This window comes from Tubulanus polymorphus, chromosome 12 (assembly GCF_964204645.1).
Source record: "Tubulanus polymorphus chromosome 12, tnTubPoly1.2, whole genome shotgun sequence".
Classification (NCBI taxonomy): Eukaryota; Metazoa; Nemertea; class Palaeonemertea; order Tubulaniformes; family Tubulanidae; genus Tubulanus; species Tubulanus polymorphus.
Genome location: NC_134036.1, coordinates 1,245,258 through 1,266,145, shown reverse-complemented (window position 1 = coordinate 1,266,145; position 20,888 = coordinate 1,245,258).

The following is a 20,888-nucleotide window of genomic DNA, read 5'->3' as shown; positions in this document are numbered from 1 at the left end:
CCCAGATGTAACATAACAAGGGAACTACAGATCGGGGCACTAGCTCAGATTTTTTTAACTTCATATTTTCTGTTTCAACCTGGTGGAAGTTCCGGGATCGATGCCCGGGTTCTCCATACACTTTTTCTGATACCTTTAATTACACCAGGTATTTTCTAAAGTCCTCGCTCATAATTCACTCGTTCTAACAAGACGCAAAGGACCGAATTCACGAAAGTTGTGAGCTAGATTTTACTCACAATATCAACTAATAATATGGGTACTGGACCTCATCCGGAGACAAAAATAAAATTATGCAACAAAAATTTCTACCACAAGCACGGCAATCACAAATTCAAGTTGGATCCAACTCGACCCCCCACGACGTTGTACAATTTACAATTATACAGAATTTACTAAAACAAATCCTGCTAATCTTGTCACAATGAACGGTTAAACCCTCGTTACAACCCCCGCGATCGCCACTGTTTATTCAGCCAAGCGTTTTTACGAACTCTCTCTAAACCCGTTGAGTCTAGTCGGCGGGCCGTGCAGTATTTCCGAGAACGTACGTCATTAGTGCCGCGACCCCCAAACCCATAAACCCCTGCTGGCCCGTTACCACGTCCTGACGTCACAATATGGCTAATCTATCTGTTAACAGGACGACACCAGCGCAGCCGAGCGTGAATCTATTAACCAGTACACATGTATTTAAAATCTTAAAATAAATCCTAAGTGCAGGTTTTGTACGTTTTATTGAATGACCTATCTCTCAAAGCGAACACGTTCTCGTCCAAGGCATTTCAAGATCACACAAACTCGGGTCTTTGCATTGTATCGGTAGCAGTCGTCACTGAGACAGGCAGGAACCGCGCTTAGACCAGGCCAGCTGTTTGTTGAGAAGAGAACGAAGATCCTGTTGTATATACACTGGTCTGAAAATGTTGGTTGTTATGATATTTTTGGTAATTCTGGTCGTGCCGATGATCCTGGTCAGCGGACGTATGGCTGAATTCGAAATGGACCTCTAACGTCGGGTCGCATCGGTAAGTGCAGCTTGTAGCCTTAAACCTTCCATTCATACATTGAGTGCAATCATTTTTTTGAGTTATTAAACCATGGGCCCGGTTTTATAGACAGGTATTACCTTTAACCCGGGGGCTAACTCAATTCATTTTCGATCGGAGTTAACCCGCGGGTTAAAGGTAATACCAGTCTATAAAACCAGCCCCGGACGCGTTGCACAGTTGTACGTGACTTATGTCGAAAACTGGTGTTTAACCTTTAGACTGGTCTGAATATAGCCAATCTAATAACTTAAGACCTTTAGACTGGTCTGAATATTAGCCAATCTGATAACTTAAGACCAGTCTTAATAGTTTAAAATAGAACTAAGGTGTAACTTAAGACCAGTTATAGTAGTTGGTCTTAAGCCATGCCCGTACAACTGGGCCCCATACTTAGAATAGGAAGAGTGGGGAATGCTATCTTGAGCAAATCTTAACCTTAGTGGGCAGGGTTTTCATATAACATGCCTTATGTCCTGCTCAGCTGGTCCGCTAAAATATCAAAATCTCTCAAGTCAAACCCAATAGCCAACAGAGGCCCTGCATAAGAATGAAATTATCAGTTGAACATTTAACGGTTGATGCTGGAATATTCTGAATCGAGAGAGAGTATAAATTATTACCGAAGAAAGTTATCATAGTTATCAGAATTAAAATCTCATTTGGTCGGAAGACTACGAAAACTAATCACAAACGACAGTCGGGGGGCATCGTTCCGGAAATTACCGAACTAGATAAGGACGATTCGGGCAAACGACGACTTGAAATTGAAATTAGACTCTATCCCTCCCTCCGTCCACCTCTCGTCTACTCCATCTGTGCAATCAGAATTTGCATTTATTACCGATATTATTACTAATAGCAACACGAGATTGAATGTGACGTGTATCAGTGAAGCGAGAAATTTTCAGCGAAATTAATTTTCCTTTTCGCAAACGATAGAATCTGAATAATTTTCTTATCGCCGTCTTCTGTCGACGACGCATACGCGCGCGTGTGGCTCCACCTAGCGTTATAAATACGCACTGCGTTTTGGATCTTTCGTGCCAAAAGGATATTCAGATATTGATTTCTCGATTTTGGTCTGGGCCCTGGAGCCCAAGGACCTAGAGGAACTCTTCTCAACATCTATGATCTTTATGGTCCAACAAAATTTCTGGACCCGAAAAATAGTACAAATTTCAATTGTTTTCCAAAATTATAAAACTCAAATTTGTTTTGGTTTGATATCTCTATGGTATAATTTTTATAGTATCCTTTACACAGTGCTACAATGTACAACAACACTTTCCAATAAAATTAGTATTATTACGCCCCGCCCATAACCATCATTCATCAGGAACATCCGTGCAGCTTCTAGGCGCTCAGAAGTAATCTATCGGACCGGGTACCTTCTGGGCGAAGAGAGGCAATGAGGATGATTGTCTTGCCTGGGGTCACTACGGTAACGTAAGGGGTTCAAGCCCACGACCTGGCTTCCCAGAGTTATCCCCTGGGGCCGGTTGCATAGTCATGACTTAGATTTAAGACCAGTTTAAGACCAACTTCGTTCTATAGCCAATCTAACAACTTAAGACCAGTCTTAAGATTTAAGACCACTTTTGGACTTAAGTCACGACTGTGCAACTGGCACCAGGAACCACTTGCCCACATCCCTCGCTCAATGTAGCAACAATGGTTTATGATTTTTCTGCGTTTTAAAAAAGTAGATTATGACAATGGTTTTGAGTTTATGGATATTCATAAGACCACGACGGTATTGAGAATGACCAGACGTCTAAACATCGTCTTTATACTGTTGAATGCTCAAATAGTCATCTATTTTAACAAAGGAACTCTGCCTCACGTTTGCCATTCGTCACCACTCTTAACTAAGAGTTGGTCTTACTGGTTTATGGCAGAAACACTGAGAAATATAACATAATATGTAACATATCTGAACATCGTCTTTATACTGTTGAAAGCTCAAAGAGTCATCTATTCTAACAGAGGAACTGTCCATCACGATTGCCATCGCCTACTCCACTAAGGGCTGGTTTTACTTGGAAACACCTGCGGTACATGTGAACTTGTTGTTTGTTTGCCAGAAAACCGAAACACGGACCTTCAGGGGCTTTTTTAACTTTTCTGCGCCGAGGCACAAAGATCGACCGACTCGACTAAAACTAAAACTACTTTTTTTCACGGATCAGAGCCTTAGAATCGATTCCAAGGAAAAACTATTATACAAGCGACTTCTTATAAAATCGGCGTGTGAACTGACCCGTATAATGGGTCCGGTCGAACCCTGGGTTTATGGAGACCTGGATTTGGCTGACTGACTGACGGGCTGACTGAGTGACTTTCTAAGAACTGACCAGTGCTGACCACGCCAAGGGCCATTCAAAAATTGTCTTAATACAATTCTTTAAACTGCGTACAACTGAAGAGTGGTGTTCACCTTAAGATTTGGGGTCATTTACATTTTACATAATTCATTGAACTGTGAACGGCTGGGTGGCAGTTATATAAAACTGGACCACTCTCCTCTTAATGCTTAAAACCAACTGAATTCAACAAACATCCCGATACGATTAATTTCACGATGGCCCCGACTTACTGGACACACGATTTGTGAAATAACGCCAATTATCTTTTTACAAGAGGGTTAATTCCTAGATTACTTTTTAGATTAACTACAACCCGGGTTCAACTCAATTTATTTTCAATTGAGTTAGGGGGGTTTATGGAGGCGGCCATATTCCGTGAAAGCGTCTATAAAAACGTTATAATCACTAATCGTTCAATAATCCCAGTAATTAAGGAGTGCCCGTCGTCGGAATGCGTTACAACGTTAATCCAACGACGAGTACTTTAATCCCGTTCACAGTCGACGGATTAACAATAATCCGCGCTAATCCGCTGCTTGCCGAAATTTGTTTAGACAAACGAAAAGCCGCGCGCGCGGCCCGAAGAGCGACCAGGGTAATTTAGGAGGTATTTAGATAATAGTACTATATACACATAAAGCGAGTTTTAAATGCTTGAATGAAATCGAGCCACGTTCAAAATTCCGAATTATCTTATTCGTAATAATGTAAGGCATACACAGTACGCGAATACGACGCTTATAAATATTCCGAGAGTGGTGAACGCCGTAAGTAAATAAACTTCACATAACATACGTAAAAAACTTAATTACGGGTATTTACTTCTTTTGTGTGAAAAATATGGCATCATTAACTACGTCATTACAATCTATATTGTCATTCTCTATTTTGAAAAAGTATTTGAAAGATTATTCGACGATTTGTAAAGAACCAGCGACGGCTAAGTTAGGTCGAAACAGTCGGAAACAGTTCACGAAAATAATTTGGATATTTTAGAAAGCGACAGTTTGATTGCGTCATTGGGGGATATACACGGGAGAAGCCATTTTTTCTGATGAAACCGCCATCATTTCGTGTTTTTCCACGGCCATTGAATTCAAAAACTTTCAGTAAAATTTCGTTTTCCATATTCTATATTTTCAGGACAATGGACAAAACCTTTTCGGTTTTCCCCACTTACAAAAACACTGACAATGATCATCACCATGACGACGACGACGAGGAGGAGGGCGCCATCTTTAAAATCATTCCGAACATTTTCAAGAAATCGCGAGACCAGAAGCCGAACCAGGACGACGTTATCATCCAACAGGCGTCGCTACCATCGAAACCAGCACCGGCAAGCGAGGAATGCCCGAAGCGAATCGATGTCGGAATCGAATACGAGAAGCCAGAAATATCCATCGAAGGCAAGCTGCCCGAATCGTCAGCAGCAGCAGCAGCGCCATCTGGCGGGCTATTCAACCGGTTACGAGGGGTATTCGGTGGCAACAAAGAGCAAGAGGTCCCTAAGCAACCACAAGAGGTTGTCAAACAGCCAGATACGGTTGCTGCGAATCCGAAAGAGGTTGCCCAGCAACCAGACGGCGTTGCTAAGCAGCCGCAAGAGATTGGGAAGCTGGAACCGATGGACCTAGCAATCAGAAGCGGTGGAAGAGAGAGGTCAACCGGCAACAGCGTTATCAACAATACCGATAACGTTGTTGCCGTAGTGACGGATAATAATGACGATAAAAATGAGGAGAACGTTGAGGGGGGCAAAGATCCAGATTTAATTGATCGATTTTTTAATTTTACCGGACTTTCAAACAAACAACTGCTGAAAAACGCGACAGACGATAAAAACAACGTGGACGAGAAACAACCAATCAATATCGTCGATAAAACTAACAAACCAACTCTGGCAGCTGAGGTGGATGTTACAGTGGTTACTGAGGATGATACGGATGCTGTGGGGATGGATAAGCGTGAAACTATAGCAACTGCAACACCGGACGCAGCAACTGATAGAACACGTTATTCGAGCTTCAGCGAAATACAACCAGGTGTCGCCACTGATGCTAATAGCGATGACGAAGTTGGAATTTTCGACAAGTTTAAAGGTAGAATATCATCTTACTTTAGAGGACGAAATGGGCCAATTTTTTTCGTCAGATTATTTATTAGGTTTGTTGATATAGACCCAGATGGTGAAGCAAACTTCAAAGTTGGGCCTGATAACCCGACCAGGCTAAGCATATTACATCCAGTGCTAAAACACCAGTTGCGACCACCCTCAATCACAAGACCAAACTAAGCCTAGTCCTATTGATTCGATACCAATATGTTAAACAGTCTTAGCTCATTCTCAATTCGCCATACAAAAAATTTAATGAAATAAATCCAAAGCTGAAGTAAATTGTTTTCCAAGCAACGAATTTTCTAGATTATTGAATTTCATACGATTCTTTTCCAGGAATTTTTCGCTTCAAAGATTCAAACGAAGACCTGAAAACCGACGTGGATCTGAAAATTCCCAAGTTCCCGGAAACGTCGTCCAACAATGAGAAAAGAAGGTCGCTAATCGAAGTAACCCCGGCAACGACGACAGCCCAATCTGAGCCGACGCTAACACGGAACAATAGCGACATCGGTCTGTTCGGAAAATTCAAAGGTAAAAAAAAGGAGAAGCAGTTGATTTCAAATTTCAAAAATTTTAATGAAAAATTTATCTAAATTTGGATTCCTTAAATTATTTGAACAAAACTTAGAAATCTCCAAAATTATGAATGATGAAAAGTTATGTCGAAAGTCTTATGGCATTAGACGAAATTCGAAAATCTAACGATTTACACGTATGAAATGATCGAATATTTGATATTCGACACAGGTCTATTCAGTAAAGACGACGTTCAGACAACTGAACAGCAACAACAGCAGAAGATACAAACAACAGCAGAGGTTGATCCGAATGACGACGATTTTCTGAACATCACAGTCAGCGACGCAGACGGCGAACACGTGATCAATTTAGAAACCGTGAACCAATTAGAATTGGGTCAACCTGCGTTCGACCAATCGGACGACGATACGCTGGAAGCAGTGACATCTGGCGACGACGACGGAGACTACTCGATTACGTTCGACGATTTCTCGTATGATGAAGATGATGATGACGATATCGAATTGCCGGAGTTTGTAACCGATAGCGAAATCGATGGTGTTGACGATGATGAAGAGGTTTTCGAGGAAATGGTCCGCAAAAACTCGGGTGCGGCCACGGAATCGGCACCGGACATAGATTCGCGATACGACGATAACAACTACGTGGGAACTTCCGATTCGGAATGCGACGAGGACAAAGACCACGAACGACCAAGTATGTATTCCTTAACAAACGTGCTTACGAATTACACCATAAGGGGGCGCCCCATACACCAAATACAATGTCAACGCTTGATCTAGTTTCAATTTTCAAGAAAAAAGATTGTTCAAAATTCATTTTCTAAAGGGCGGCTTGCAATCAGTGAACTACACTTCCTAAAACGGTCGTTGCTTGTTTTTTTACAGGGCTCGTGAAAAAGGCCGTCGCCATGGAAAACATTTTCCAAGCATGCGCAGACGATGGTGTTCTAAACGGCGTCGATGATGTATCGGGTTACTCAGACACCGATAACGAGGTGCCGACCACACCTGATGTCGGGTCGGTCGACGTTGAGGATCATTTCGGTACGTATTCAGTGGAAAGCGACGTGAGCGGAGTGGGTTTAAATCTACGGGGAGATACCGGCGGACTCGCGGCCAGCAGACGTGTTGAGGTGGCTCAGAACTTCAGTTCGTTACCGGAAATTGCCGACGTCAACACGAATCGCTCGGGAATCTCCGGAATTCCGGCCGCATTTCAAAGAAATTTGGACAGCATAACTTCCCGGATGCCGAGATGGTCGACGGAAAAGGATGAAGGAAAGGATGATGCAAGTGACGATGAGAAACTTCTAGGCGAATACCAGGCGTCGTTGGAGGCCGAATACGGAATACAGGTCGGCCCGGATTCTACGGAATACGGAAAACAGACCGGACCAGATTCAGTGATGAGTTCACCTGATGTGAATGTTGTCGGCGACTTCGATCCTGATGACGTTGATAAAGTTAAAATGGCGTTTCCTAAATTAAAAATTGACGGGTCTGATGACGTACGAGGTCGAAAGGTCAAAGTGAATTTAGACGATTCTGGAAATTTGGACGATGACGTCGAGCAGATGAGAGACTCCGGATTCTCCGAACGTATCGACTTCGAACAGAACGTACTCGCTAACAGTTCACCCGTTAGTGCCGATTTTCCCGATGCTGGATTCCCGCGTACCAGTACTCCTAAAGTCGAAATCCCCGCCGTGGATGTCCCGGCGAACACGGCTGCAGTGACGTCTAGCGGCGGCGGTTCGAAAAAGTTGGGATTTCTGGATAAGATCAAAGATTTCAAAGATCGAACGATATCGAAATTCGAGGACGAGTGGAACAAAAATAATGACAAGGATTCCCCGCCAGTTGGTGCCTCTGTCGGTTTTGATGCTCCTAATGTAGAAATCGATGTTAGAAATGCAGAGTTACAAAAACATCTCGTGGATCCGAATCCGCAACATGCTGCTCAAATGGAAGCTAAACCGATGAATCCTGCCGAAGCGTTTTACGTAGGAGGCCATGGTGAATTGAGAATGGCTGCAATAGAGGGAGCTGATGATGTGGATACTCCAGCTGTTGGCGTCAGTGCTAAACAGACAAAGTTACAAAACCAACTCGCCGACGTAAACCTGCCAGATGCGGCGAACCTGGACGCCAAACCGATGAACTCTGTAGAAGCTTTCTACGTGGGGGGTCCTGGTGAATTGAAAGCGGTGGCAATCGAATCATCCGATAACTTTCAAACTCCTAATGCTCCAACAAAGATGCCACAGGTAGGACTACCTGACATAGGCCGACACTCTCTTGGGATTGACGTGGAAGCCGACATCGATACGACCAACCCTAATCAGACAGTCGACATGAATATACCTGATAAAATTACAGGTTCAGTCGACGCTAATCAGTTCTTTGATATAGAGGACATCCGACTAAGTCAAACCAGTATGTCAGACAACATCGATTTATGTGGTGGATTGGATGATGGGCTAGCTAACGTTAGGCCAAATGTTCCCCAAAAAAGTATCAAAATATCTGGTGACAACAATATCATTTCGTTCGATGCCGATGCACCTTCCCTTGACGTCCGAACACCTAACGTAAACATTGACGGTACGGCTGACGTGCCTTCGTTACAAATCCAGTCACCAGACGTCGCTAATGACACGATGGATGCGAGTTTCACGAAAAAGACTGGTTTCATTGATAAACTAAAAGGCGGCTTCAAAGGTTTGTCCCCGAGAAGGCACCGTAAGCAGAAACGAGGGAATAAGAGTTCAGATCTGGACGACGGATCGGACAGCAGGTCGGATGTTGATGAGCCGGGCAAATTGAACAGTGTTGCGCTAAACGTTAGTTTACCAGGAACCGATGGCAATGCAGGAATTGCTGCGAACAACAAGATACAAGATAAAGCCAAGAATGTTATTTCAAAAGGTTTTGGAATCGATTTTCCGAGTGGGACGATGAACACTGACATAGGAGACATATTCGGAAATGTGGAAATACCCGATGTTAATGTGTCTGGGGAAGTTGGCGAATTTCCTGTTGGTAAACTAGACCTCAGGGCTACATCAGGAATGGGTACAGCCATCATCTCACCTGATGTCCAAGTTCCCAGTGGTAAACTGGATCCCAGAGCAACTTCAAGTTTGGGTACAGACAATATCCCACCTGGTGTCCAAGTTCCCAGTTTTGGTAAACTGGATCTCAGAACTACTACAGGATTGGGGAAAGACATTATCCCACCTGGTGTCCAAGTTCCCAGTGGTAAACTGGATCTCAGAGCAACTACAGGTTTGGGTACAGACAATATCCCACCTGGTGTCCAAGTTCCCAGTGGTAAACTGGATCTCAGAGCAACTTCAGGATTTGGTACAGACAATATCCCACCTGGTGTCCAAGTTCCCAGTGGTAAACTGGATCCCAGAACAACTTCAAGTTTGGGTACAGACGATATCCCACCTGGTGTCCAAGTTCCCAGTGGTAAACTGGATCTCAGAGCAACTTCAGGATTTGGTACAGACAATATCCCACCTGATGTCCAAGTTTCCAGTGGTAAACTGGATCCCAGAGCAGCTTCAAGTTTGGGTACAGACATTATCCCACCTGGTGTCCAAGTTTCCAGTGGTAAACTGGATCTCAGAGCAACATCAAGTTTGGGTACAGACAATATCCCACCTGGTGTCCAAGTTCCCAGTGGTAAACTGGATCTCAGAGCAACTACAGGATTTGGTACAGACAATATCCCACCTGGTGTCCAAGTTCCCAGTTTTGGTAAACTGGATCTCGGAGCAACTTCAGGTTTGGGTACAGACATTATCCCACCTGGTGTCCAAGTTCCCAGTGGTAAACTGGATCTCGGAGCAACTTCAGGATTTGGTACAGACAATATCCAACCTGGTGTCCAAGTTCCCAGTTTTGGGAAACTGGATCTCAGAACTACTACAGGATTGGGGAAAGATATTATCCCTCCTGATGTCCAAATACCAAGCGGGGAACTTGATCTACGAGCTAACTCGAAATCGATTACAGAAAATATTCCAAACATCAATATTGAAACTGATGACGATATGAATTTCGAAAATGTCGGAAAATTCGACTCGATCATATCACCACCTGAGATAGATATATCTGATAACGTGTTCGGAGACGATGAGGAAGATTTCACGCAAAGTTCCGGATTCCTAAATATTCAGCCACCACGCGCCGCCACCGGTTACATCGGTGTAGATGGCGCTACTGGCGGTAAGTTCGACCTGCGAGTCAACAATCGGGATAAAAACGAATCGCTAGTCTCGTGGAAAAACAAACTGAACGATCGTCTGAGAAGGTTATCCGATAACGATCCGACTTTCGACGACATGGGAGAAATAACTCCCGAAACGGTGGAGGCAACGGAACAAATCCGGGCGAAATCACCTTCCAGAGACACGCAGACGATCTGGGGTCGTATGGTTGATCGATTCAGTATGGTCAAGGCTGTGGCGACACCTAGCGAAGAGGATCTGAAACTACCGGCTTCGGTAGACGCCTTGCAAATGTTGGAATCGACGCGAGCTGGAGATCAGTTTGAATCTAAACTGGATGTGACCGAAAAGGCGAAGGTCACATGCCCAGCACCGGAAATCGCTCGAATGGAGTTAGAATTGCCGTTTGAACTAAGCGCAGGCGATAATCTGAATATAAACAGCGATATTGGGGATCTGGAAACCAAAGGCCTTCCAAATCTCGAAACTCCACGAATTCAAGTTGGCACGGTGCCGAGTAATGTAGAAATGGACGTTGACACTAGTATCGACGGATTAGATGTTACTGATTCCGTTATCGGTGAGCCGGACATTGCAGGAGTCGACCCAGCATTGGGAAATGTTGATGTTAAGTTGCCAAAATTCGCAAAAGCTGATTCGAGAAAAGTAGATGTCAGAAAACCAGATTTAGGAAAAATCGGCGTGAAACTTCCAGAGTTGGGAAAAGTTAATTTGAAAACTCCAGATGTGGGAACAGTTGATAGCGATGTCAAATCCCCAAATGTTGCTGTTCCACAATTGAAAACGGCAACAATCAAAGACGTTGACGAGCTGGAATTTGAAAGTGTCGACGGTGGCGACAAAACTTTCGCGCTAAAAGACAAAATGAAAGGAATCAGCGACAAACTGGACACGACGAAGACTTTCTTCCGGGACGGATTGAAAGCTCTGACCGCGGATATCAAACTGAAGACAGGAGGCGCAGGAGAGGTGACGATGGAGAAATCACTGGAGGAGCAAATCGACGATAAATCTCGCCTGTCGGAGAGCATGACGAATTTACTGGACGACGATTCGAACGGTGAATTCGAAGAGGAACGGGCTCAACTGGAAATCTACCCGGACAACGGCAGCGATACGGCCGAGGACTCGGACTCGGTCAACACCGTGATCAAAAACGAAAAATGGTTTTTCGAAAATCCGTTCGGAAAATTGAAAACCGCCGCCGGTGTCGGTGGTGCTGACGGTGGCGCCTCCTTGGATCTGAAGACGGTACTAAAGAATAAGTTCTCCGGAATACAAACGACCGATCTGGACGCTGATAGTATCGTCAGCAGCGAGAACAGCGGCGATAACCTGACAGTGAAAGAAACACCAGGAGTTGGAGTTAACCTCGGTTTAACTGCCAGTGCTGGTGTAAACGACGCTACGCTGAACGGTCCAACGGATTTGAACGCTGATTTAAAAGATAGATACGCTCAGAACTGGGCCAATCCGGTTGGTGGCGCATGTGCTATCGACATGGACGCCGCCCCAGCGGCGAGTAGCAGTAACAAAAAACGTAGGAAGAAGAAAAAGGGATTTAAAGAAAAGTTTCACGATTTCAAGCTCGAAACGAAAAAGCTATTTAAAGTGAAGGGTAATACAGCGACATCTGACGGCGATAGAGAGAACGACGATAATCTGACGAGCCATGATCTCCATGGCGACGTCAAGTTACCGAAATTTGCGGTTTCGACACAGTCGCCTACAGACCTTCAACAAGGGTCGAAAATCGATAAGTTATCCGGGCAAGACGTGTCGATATCCACACCAGACTTAAAATTGAAACCGAGCAAAAAACGCACCGGTGGCGCCGCCCTAATGGCCAAAATCAAGGGTTCGAAAACGAAGCGTCCTCAATCACCGCTGACAGATGGCAGCACCAGCGGTGGTACTAGTCCGGACGATATTCCCTCGAACACGTCGAAAAAACCAAACATATTCAAAAAAGTGAAGGGCATACATTTAAACCGGTCCCAATCGCTTGTCGATGATATACCAATAGGTGGCGCCGCTGGGGGAAGCTTCCTCGGCGGAGCCGTTACCCTGGATACTGAAGGCAACAAAGGCGTCCATATCAACCGATCACAGTCAATGATGGACGGAATATCAGCGGGAAAAGGCAGGAAACATCGAGGGGGGTTAATCGCTAAGTTAAAAGGGATGAAAATCAAGAGGTCGAAATCGATGGTCGACGGATTAGAGGCCGGGGCTTCGCTCTCGGCTACCTCGACGGTGGGAAAAAATAAACATCGCTCGAAAACGTATAAACTGGGAATACCCGGAGTGAATCGATCGATTTCTATACCAGAAGGGATCGGAATCGATACAGAACAAGATGGCCGCCTAGGTGGCGCTGATGATGGGAAGACAGCGACGGTGACCGAGACCGAGAGTAACACAGCCGTACGGAGATCGAGTTCGGTGACGGAAGGGTTCACGTTGAGTCCGCCAGGTGTCTCTGATCTATTTAACGAGGTAAAGCCAATTACACCCACTCCACACAATCGACTTTTGCGTGTTGATTTAATTTTGAAAAAAAAAACTTTATCAACCGTCAATTTATTTCGAAAGATTTTTTAGAATTGTCATTTCAATATTATTTTTTATCATTTTGAGTAATTTCGGTATTGTTTTTGAAATTTTGCCTAGTTCTAAATTTGTTTCATTATTTCGGTATTTATTTCAGGATTCAGAACGTCGTGGGTCGAACTCGAGCACAGGGTCTAAATTGAGCGATAAATTGAAGGCTATTTTCAAGAAAAAACAACAAGGCGGCTCTGCAGGCGGCAGTGTCAACTTGGGCGCCAGTGTCAGTGCAGGTGGCGGTGTCAGTGCAGGTGGCGGTGTCAGTGCAGGTGGCGGTGTTAACTTGGGGGGCGAGACACCTCCTACTTCAGCAGTCGATACGAATTTGTGAAATATTAGTCAAAAACTTCATTAATTCTCCCAAGGAGAACGCTTCGGAGACCTCGAATCTCGAATATCGTGCCATAAGCATATAAGATATTCGAACTACGATTTGATCTATATCGGACTTAAGATCTACGGACTGAGAGACATACGATATAACATTTACGATTTCAACTGTCTGAACGAATTGTCGTGGGAAAGTTTTCCGAAACAAAAGATCTTCGATATAAGAAATTAGATCTTAATTTGATCGAGCACTTGACCTTAGACATGAAATTTTGCCTCGACAAAGACACAAACCACAAAACGGACATTGGGCGCGCAAACTCGGTCATCTTACATTTTCTAAGAAGTCGTCTCCTATCGAGGAGTGTAAAAACGATTCGCAGCACGACTTCTTAATCCAGAAACACTTTCGATATAAACTTTCGTTACCGTATAGTGATACAGTTACCGACGCAACAATAACGACCGGTAGTAACCGTCGCGGCGGTGAAAACAAAAAATGGCGGCGGTTTCAAGTGGCGTTCGGAAATCGGATATCAATGCACTTTCGGTTGCATTTCGTTGTTGTAATTTAAGATATGAATTTTATATATTTTCGTTTAACTTAATTTCTTTTTTTAGAAAAACTGCTGAGGGTGAAATTTCCGTAAACTAGGTATAAATATAACCTTACACTAAAGCTAATTACCATGGAAGCAAATATCTCTGGGATTAGAATTAGTGCCTAGTTTATGAGATCTGAACCCGAAATATTCTGTGATATTTTTTGAATGTTTTAATGTTATCTATAACCGACATACTGAGATACGGTTGACAATAGTTTGGCTAAACTTGGAATCAAGATAGTTTTTGTTTTTAACTATCATATTCCAGGGTCAATTTTTAGAAATTCTCATTTAGATGCACAAAATCTGGGTCTTAATTATCACGAGCCTACTTAAATGAAATGCAATAAACGATTAGGATTGGAAACATGATCCAAGATAGATCCGAATATATTCTGTGATTTTGTAAATAGACAAAGTAATATTTCTAGTTAAAAGTTAAAATCTGTGATAACACAATTTTTTTAATATAAAATAATAATATACAAAAATATAAAATACATGTTGACGTTTTTAATAATGAAAGAAAATTATTTTTCAAAAAAAGAGATATTTATTGTTTATTTTTGGATCAATAAAAATTCAAGTTTACTGTTCTACTCTAAATATAAATAAAAGAGGATTTGGTTTTTATTTTTGTGTTCAGGATAAGAACTTTATCAAAATCTAGAAGGTTCAGGTTTCGATTGGTTAAACCACAATACTGTTTACGTTTAAATAGCTTATTAAACTAGAATAAGATGATTACCTTGATTCTCCTTATCGGCCGGGTCACTTTCGTAAAGTGCAATAAAATTTATAATCAGTTAATTTCTATAACTGTTGGTTCTGTAATTGTTAGATTGATCATGATATATCAAAAAGAGTAATGTACAGGGTCGGGTCAACGGATTTAAATCATGATCAAGCTAACAATAACAGACCCAGCAGTTATAGAAATTAACCGATTACAAATTTCACCGCAGTTTACAAAAACGACCCGACCGATTACGAAAAACAAGGTATCAATTATATTCTAGCCCAAACAGCATCATATTAGTGGGTTCGCATATCAGCAGATATCAGAAATCTACAAGTCACCTTATTCTCTCTCCCCATCACAGAGAAACTACACAACTACGGATTGATGTCTGCAAATTCGAACAAGGAAACGAAAAAACGAAACTGAAAATTCACTTTGCTGAAAAAAAAATGTAGATCAATTCATGGCAGAATCATCCAAAGTTCGTGTCGTAGGAAAAAGTCATATCCATTAATAAACCGATAAATCTTGTCGAGCTACCCTCTCAACACCCAACCGCCCTCCTCCCTTTCCCCTCTCCCCTTTAACGACTCCTCGTCAAATACACGGGATAAAAACATATCAGCTCTTTATCTCGAGGAAGATAAAACTGAATTTATCGTCTGCTTTCCTTCCGCGTATTTACGCAATAGGTGACGCCACCGACACTGATTGGGAAAATAACGACTTGAAATCGTGACGCGGGTTTAATTTCGCGAATTCTCCTTAATCAAATAGTAATAGTTATATCCCCAGCCAGCGCAGACGTAGTATAAGCGCCAAACTAGCGATGAAAATCAGGTCTCTCAGGAATTATCTTTATATTTGTCTGTTCACAATAAATGTCGTTTAGAATAGAGATTACGGCTCTACTGAAAATAATGTTAAAAATCTTACAGCACGAGTATTCTTGAAAACTATTGGTGTCTGTGTTCTGACGATATATGTAGAGACGTTCTATAAAAATGAGGAAGATGAATTCCGAAAAGTTTCCTCAAAGCTAATAATCTATCGATTCTACATTCCTGAGGATATGGTTAAAGTAAACCATCTGGGGCCCGGTTCTAATGTCATGACTTAGACTTAAGAATAGTCCATCTTAGTTATAAAGCTATTCTAACAGCTTATGACAAACCCTATGATTAAGACTACTTTTTAAGAACCGAGTTTTGAGCAGCTGTTGTACATTCAAATCACAACATTCCTAAGGAAGATGACTATTAGGTTATAGTCGAAACGACGAATCAATGAATTATTAGAAAGTAAATTTTTAGACTTCACCTTGGCGTTATATCAGTATGGGATTTTCTATACATTGTCACAGCGCCGACATCGAATGGTTGTCCTTTTATAATTTGACTGTTGGGACCAATGAAAAAAGGGTATTTGACTCTGATAAACGAACTTTAACTCTTGCTCCTGTCATTCTAGATCGAGTTTCTGTTTTCTATGCTACGTGAAATTACAGGGGCCGGTTGGTCAAAAGTTGGTTGGAGTTAACAAGTGGATAGTCGATATGGTATCAATTGAAATCTCATTTTTACTATGGTATTTAACGGCCGGTTATCTTTAACCAACTTTTGAGCACTTGGCCAGAGTCTTCTTCTCCAATAACAATTTTCGAATTGGCTTAATTATTTTTTTATAAATGGTAGACTCGTGTACGATATGCACATCCGCCATCTAGCGGATTTTATTGGGTTTACAACAGATAGCAAAATGTCACAATCAGAAGAATATACGTGTACGATATTCACATCCGCCATCTAGCGGACTATGCAGTCAGATCCATTATAACGCGGCCATCCTGTTTAATGCCGCTGTTTTCTTAATGCCAACATTTTTCACACAAAAAATTGCTCAATCTCAAATTCGAAAATACCATTCTTTATAACGCTACCAAATTTTCCATTGGCCCCCACGGGAGCATTATAAACTACTTTTACTGTACATTTAGTTTAGACCTGACATCTAATCACAATTTGTCTCTCTGAACTTTTGTCTCCCGCTAAAGGAGGAAGCCTCATCCATCAGCAGAGTCGTGTCAAACGGATTTGTCAGATAGAGCCCACCTAACTAACGCCTCCCGCCAACAATCACACCAACAACACTTTTTTATCTATCAACTAATCATGTCGTTATGGATATTTCGCAAGTTGCTCGATAGCAACGTTCGGGAATTCTTTAACCCTGGGTAGCCCTGTGGGTCACATGTGACCCACCTCATTTGGGTACCCCTGGGAACTTGAGATGTTAATTTTCCATTCATTTTACTATTTTTACTGAACCTACAACCCGATGTTCCACATATGACCCAATGGTAACAAGATTGTGGCGACATCTTGTAACAACTTTGTTCATTACAAAATGGCTGCGCCCATGAATTGAAAATTGGATGGTCAGGCCAGTTTGTGTTCGACAATTTATACTCAAATAAGGTATGTAAAGCTTATTTACAAGTGATAATTCGAAAAAATAAATTATAAAGAATGTCTAGCAACAGTGACAGTTCTGATTTACATATCCGTGTGTTCAAACAAACCGGTGCTTTTTGGTGGGGTCATATGTGACCCACTGGGATGAAATGTCAACCTTAGTCATGGTGATATGAAAATAAAAATTTTTATAAATTTATTCACGATTTTCTTCCAAGGGTTTGTATCAATAAATCATCTAACTTAAATGAATTTCAGCATTATCAGAGAACATTTATGATTAAATTACTGATCTTATTTTTCAGATTCTGACATCCATTGTCATCGACATCAAATACAATGGAACGTCCTCGTAAATGTATGAGTCTGAACCAAATAATTGATGCGGTTACAGCGGATGACAGTGATATTGGGGATGATGAACAGAGTGATGATGATGATGATGATGAATTCCCAGACCCCGATGATTACAACGATGAAGACATGCAACCTGCTGCTTCACAACAAAGCGATGACGATGAATTTCCAGGCGATGAAAATGAAAGTGAAGGCTTTGATTCTGATGATGACATTCCATTGGCTCAGATGGCTGGCGTTGGTCAGGGTATAAATCGGCGGTATATTTGGTCAAAGTCTAATTTTGTTGTACCTGTTGTGAACTTTACTGGGACAAATATTGAACCGACAGATCCAACAGGAGTAACTGAAACTCCGTTAGAGTATTTTCGTCGCTTTTTCACTTCGGACATGATAAAATTGATTGTAGACAATACAAACTTGTATAGCTCTCAGAAAATAGGAGCTGGTAGATGTATCTAATGAGAAGGAAATCGAACTTTTACTTGGGATTTATATGCGTATGGGCTTAGTTCAAATGAACAGTGTCCGTATGTACTGGGACACCTACATCCGTTATCCCCAAGTGTCCGATGTTATGCCCAGGAATCGGTTTTTAAATTTGATTGCATATATTCACTTTGTAGATAACAATGCCGTGTGCGATGATGATAAGAAGGACAAGCTGTGGAAGCTTCGTCCATTGATAAATATGTTTAGGGATCGTTGCCGTCTGGTTACTCCTCCCCAGCAGCTATCGATTGATGAGCAAATGGTGCCCTATAAGGGCAAGTTCAGTGGTATGAGGCAATATATCAAAAATAAACCACACCCTTGGGGGTTTAAAATCTGGTGTAGGTGTGACAACAGTGGTTTCTGTTATGATTTTGAGGTATATCAAGGGAAAGGCGCTGAGAAAGGTGATGATTATGATCAGAAACTCGGTATAGCTGGTAACATTGTGATGAAACTGTGTGAAACCTTGTCAAAAAATTGTGGATATAAAATTTTTGCAGATAATTTGTTCTCCTCTGTACAACTGGCTACAAAACTCCTGACTTCTGGGTTTTATTACACCGGTACAGCAAGGGCAAATAGACTTGGCAATTGCCCTTTGCCTTCCGAGAAAGAATTGAAAGCGAAGGGGCGTGGAAGTCATAGTTTTCGTGTGGAGAATACTGAGAAAGTGATGTGTCTACGCTGGCAAGACACAAAGTCTGTAACATTTATTACAACCTGTTCCAGTATTGAGCCTATTGAGGCAGCTCGTAGGTGGGACAAAGCCAGGAATGATTTTCGTGATGTCAATAGGCCGTTTCTTGTGAAGGAATATAATTCTTTTATGGGAGGGGTTGATATTTTAGATGCCTATTTAGCACACAGTAAATTTAGGTTTCGAACCCGTAGGTGGTATACTATTTTATTCTGGCATTTTGTCAGTGTTGCGGTCATAAATGCCTGGTTACTTTATAAACGTGACTCCAGATTGCATAACACACCGGAAAAGTCTATTCTCAGGCTTAGGCAGTTTCAAGCAGAAATCGCACATGGCTTAGTTGAAGTTGGAATGCGAAGGAAGCGTGGTCGGCCATCTACTGCTGGTGATCCTTCCCCTGTACCTGCGAAGATGGTACGCATCAAACCTAGCTTAGATGGAAGATACGATCAATTAGCCCATTGGCCACAGAAAGCAGAAAAACGGGGTCGCTGCCCTATCTGCAGTTTGAAGACCGATACCATATGTGAAAAATGTAACATTCCCCTATGCTTCAATGAGCGCAGAAATTGTTACAAAGAGTATCATGTTAGAAATTGAGCTGTAATAAAGTGATGATTTATCTAATTTAAGACTTTGGCTTGATTTATATTTTTAAACATTTTATGTCATTGTAGCCCACTGGGTCATATATGACCCAGTCTGGAAAAGTAGGTCAAGGTCAGAGGATGCTGGAAAAATCACTAGATTCTGATAGCTGGCATGCTGATGTATTATTCACTAGCTGCAAATATTTTTCTGAGACCTATAAGATGGTTTGGGCTTCCCAGGGTTAAAAACAAATATTGAATATACTATTCAACAAGTCGCTGGTTAAGTTCTATACCTAAGGGCTCGAGTCACACTTATAAAAAAAAACTTGCTACTTAAAGGGATGACTCCAACCCAACGTTATCATAGTTATCAAATATGTGTTCAAAATATCAGTATGAATATGAGCTTGTCCTTTAAGCCTTACCTCACAGGTTTGTCCGGAATTTTATCTTAAAACAATATTTCATAATTTTCCATCTTTCTATTCTATCGATATTATCATTATCGAGTGACCTTGATTTACATGCATATTATCAAAAATATCAGATAATCGCTATCGCAAATCTCAGGGAAAATATTCAGTAAAATCTAATTGAAAACCTTGAAATACAGTGATAAGCTTTCTTCAGTATAATCGGGTAAAATTGATAATTCTTGTTGTTGATACTAATGAAGCCCGGTGAGTGGCTTTCACTAAGGTAACGGCACGGTTTACTATCCACACTCTGTTTCCTCACTACGTTTCCACTCACTGTCTCCACTCAGTCGGTCTGTGTAACTCGGTGTGTTGACGCGGATATTATTTCTAGAATCGGTAATTAACACGTTTCAAACAGCAGTTAATGGATGTCAGGCCAAGAAAGACAATTTCAACGTGTTCTGAATCAAAACATAAACAGAAATTTTCTTTTTCCCTATCTTAGAAAGATACCGCACACACTAAGTCTATGATTTGGAAAAAAAAATACTAAGCACATAAACATACAAACTCAAAGCATTACCTCGCAAACATGTAAATTGCAATGCAAGCATTCAAAAAGTTGCCATGCATTCAAGCAATTCGGAAAGATGCCATGCAATCAAACCTTTATCAATTCATGCATTCCAAAAGTTGGCATACACTCCAAAAGTTTCCATGCAATCAAACATTCATCAATTCATACATTTCAAAAGTTGCCATACACTCCAAAAGTTGCCATGCAATCAAACATTTATCAATTCATACATTCCAAAAGTTGCCATGCAATCAAACAAGCATTACCTCGCAAACATGTAAATTGCAATGCAAGCATTCAAAAAGTTGCCATGCATTCAAGCAATTCGGAAAGATGCCATGCAATCAAACCTTTATCAATTCATGCATTCCAAAAGTTGCCATACACCCCAAAAGTTGCCATGCAATCAAGCATTCATCAATTCATGCATTCCAAAAGATGCCATGCAAACAAACAGTTCAGAAAGTTGCCATGCCATCGAGCACATCAATGCAAGCATTCCAAAAGTTGCCATGCAATCAAACAATTCCGAAAGTTGCTATGTACTCAAGCAATTCCAAAAGTTGCCCTGCAATCAAGCACATCAATGCAAGCATGTCAAAAGTTGCCATGCGTTCCAAAAGGTGCCATGCACTCAAGCAA